Source organism: Elephantulus edwardii, unplaced genomic scaffold (assembly GCF_000299155.1).
Source record: "Elephantulus edwardii isolate Elephantulus edwardi_28Jun2011 unplaced genomic scaffold, EleEdw1.0 scaffold00467, whole genome shotgun sequence".
Lineage (NCBI taxonomy): Eukaryota > Metazoa > Chordata > Mammalia > Macroscelidea > Macroscelididae > Elephantulus > Elephantulus edwardii.
Window position 1 is genome coordinate 622052 of NW_006400217.1, and position 3631 is coordinate 625682.

The following is a 3631-nucleotide window of genomic DNA, read 5'->3' on the forward strand; positions in this document are numbered from 1 at the left end:
TCTTAAAATACATGTGTAGGTTTTGTGCTGTTTTGGTACAACAATTCATTTATAATTTATAATTCAATATAATTTTATATTGAGTTCTGCTTTTGTTTTGCTCTGACAGTTTAGGGTTCTATGCTTAAGCAACATATATATATATTTTGAGTGTATATTGAGTGTATATTTCTGAACTTTTAAGTCATCATCAAAGTTGATTGATTTGATGAATAAAGACCATTAAAAAGGCACATTTTTAATTACTTACCCTGAACCTGTTTACAATTTTGTGTAAAGAAAAAAAGTCATTATTCACAACCATAAGTTGATTATAAAAATGGTTATACTTTTGTGAATTTTAGACTTAAAAGAAACCTCTGCTTTTATGAAGAATGTGTTTTGCTTACATTAAATCATGTGTCTTAAACAAAAAGTTTTTATTAATGATGTGTGTTGTATAATTTCCCCCAAGTTTTTACATTAATAAACAGCCTATTTCTAAAAAGAATTGAGTATTTTAGTTTCTGTAGTTTTTAAATAAAATTTAAAAACATAAATAAATCCAATAGTCTTTGTTTCTAGTTCCTTTTATGAGAAAAAACATTGAAATAAAGGCATTCATATCAAAACTGGAATAACAAAGAAAACCTTTTCTAAAAAACAGTGTTGTTATAGTCGCTTGCAACTCATAGTGACCCTGTATACAAGAACACTAAACCCTGCTCTATCCTGTGCCAACCTCACTGACTCTGACACACCTACTCCCATTATTCCAATTACTAAATCTATCCATCTCATTGAGGGTTTTCCTCTCTTGTGCTATCCCTCCACTCTCCAAAACATGATGTCCCTCTCCAAGAAATGGTCCCTCCTTACGACATGCCCAAAGTATGTCAGATGAAGCTTCAGAATCTTTGCCTTCAAGGAGAAGAATGGTTTCTTCCTCTCTTGATTTCCTGGCTGCTGGTACCAAGAGTGTTGACTGTGGACCCAAGCAAACTAAAACTGTTTAGTATCTCAATCTCTTCACCATCCATACTCATGCTGTCAATTGGCCCAGTGGGGAGAATCTTTGTTTTCTTGATGTTGAGCTTCAATCCTGAAGCAAGTGCTTCAGGTGCTCCTCAGTTTCAGCAAGCAGGGTTGTGTCATCTGCATAATGCAGGTTGTTGATGAATCTTCCACCAGTCCTGATGCACATTTCTCCTCATACAGCGCACATCCCAAATGGTCAGTTTTGCATACAGATTGAAAAGGTGTGGAGAAAGAATATATCCCTGTCGGATACCCTTCCCGATTTTGAACCTTTTGTTTCCTTGCTCTGTTCTGACAACTGCCTCTTGATTCAAGTATAAGTTTCCTATAAGCACAATCAAATGTTCTGAGATTCTCATTCTTTTCAGAGTCAACCACATTTTATTGTGATCCACACAGTCAAAAGTCATTGCATAGTCAACAAAGCACAGACAGACATTCCTCTGGTACTCTCTGCTTTCAGCCAAGATCCATCCCTAGTACCATGGCCTCTTCTAAACCCAGCCTGTACTTCAGACAATTCTCTGTGGACATGCTGCTTCAGTCATTTTTGGATGATTTTCAGCAGAATTTTGCTTGCATGTAGTATTAATTATATTGTTCATAGTTTCTGCACTCTGTTGGGTCATCTTTCTTTGGAATGGGGACAAATATAGATATCTTCCAGTCACTTGTCTAGGTGGCTGTCCTCCAGATTTCTTGGCACAACTTGGTGAGCACATCCAGGGCAGGGTCTGTTTGTTGAAATACATCAATTGGTACGCCATCAATTCCTGAAGCCTTGTTTTTTGTTAATTCTCTCAGAGCAGCTTGGATTTCTCTCTTCATCCCACAGGCTCTTGATCAGACATTCTTTCATTAAATTCTTCTGAGTCAGCCAATTCCTTCTGGTACAGTAACTCTGTATACTCCTTTCATCTTCCTTTATTGTTTCTTGGATCATTTAATATTCTGCCCAAAACATCCTTAAGTATTGCAATTTGTGGCTTGAATTTATTTTTCAATATCCTTGGCTTAAGAAATGCTGAGGGACTTTGGCTCTTCTGATTTTCTGACTTAAGCTCTTTGCACATTTTATTATAATACTTCACTTTGTCTTCCCACACTGTCCTTTGAAATCCTTTGTTAAGCTCCTTAGTTTTTTTTTTTATTTCTTCACTTTGCTTTGGCTTCTCAGCACTCTAGTGCAATATTCAGCATCTCATCTGACATCCATCTTGATATTTTCTTCCTCCTTTGTCTTTGTAATGACCTTTTGCATTCTTCATGAATGATATTCTTGATATCCTCCCATAACTTATTTGCTCTTCGTTCATTAAGAAAGAAATGGAATGTATAAATATTGACCATACTAGGTAGTGGTGAAGTGAGATGGCTTGGCGGGGGACATTTTTAATCAGATGATCTACTATGCCAAGGATGAAAAGGTGAGAAAAAAATGGGGTTGCTTTAATAATTTAAAAAGTCAGTTCTAGATCCATCTTGAAATACTATGTGGTGGGTGACAGGATAATATCCATAGGCATACAAGAAAGTCCAGTGAATACCAATATCATTCAAATATACGCGCTGACAACTAGAGCCAAAGAGGAAGAAGTAGAAGATTCTACCAATTTTTGCAGTCAGAAATCGATTGAACATACAGTCAAGATGCATTAATAATAATGGATGACTGGAATGTGAAAGTTGGCAACAGGGAAGAAGTATTAGTAGTTGGAAAACATGGACTTGGTGACAGAAATGGAGCTGGAGATAGAATGATGGAATAAGTCAATGATTTTTTTCAGTTCAAATATCTTTTATAAGAAACACAGGCTATACACAGGGATTTTACCTGATGGTATGCATAGGAATCAAACTGATCCCATCTGTGGAAAGAATCATGGAGAAGCTCAATATCAGCTGTGAAAACTAGGCCAGGTGCTAAGGGAACAGACCACCAACTACTCATATGCAAGTTCAAACAAAAGCTGAAGAAAAGGAAATAAAATCCACAGGAACCAAAATTTGACCTAAGTCCATCCCACCTGAATTTCAAGACCATCTCAGGAACATGTTTGAGGCATTGAACACCAATGATATATATATATATATATATGTGTGTGTGTATGTGTATGTGTATATATATGTATATGTATGTATATATGTATATGTGTACACACACATAGAGCCCTACTATTAAAGTGACAGTGTCACTGTACCAAAAAAAATTACTTGACACAGAAAAATTTCAGCAAGTATAATATGCTAAAGAGCCAATGATGATGAGGCAAGAAGTCCAAGCTGCATTGAAGGCACTGACCAAAAATAAAGTCTCAGGAATGAATGGAATACCATTTGACAAGTTCCAAATAACAGATGCAACCCTGGATGGGCTTACCAGTCTGTGCCAGAAAATTTGGAAGACAGCTACATGTCCAATTGATTGGGAGAGATCTATATATTTTATTCCATTTCCATGAAAGCTGATCCAAAAGAATGTTGAAATTATCAAACAATACCAATTACATTACATGCAAGCAAAATATTACTGAAGATCATCCTTAAAAAGCTATAACAGTACATTGACAAGGGAGCTCTGGTGGCCTAATGGCAAGAAGTTGCACTGGAATCC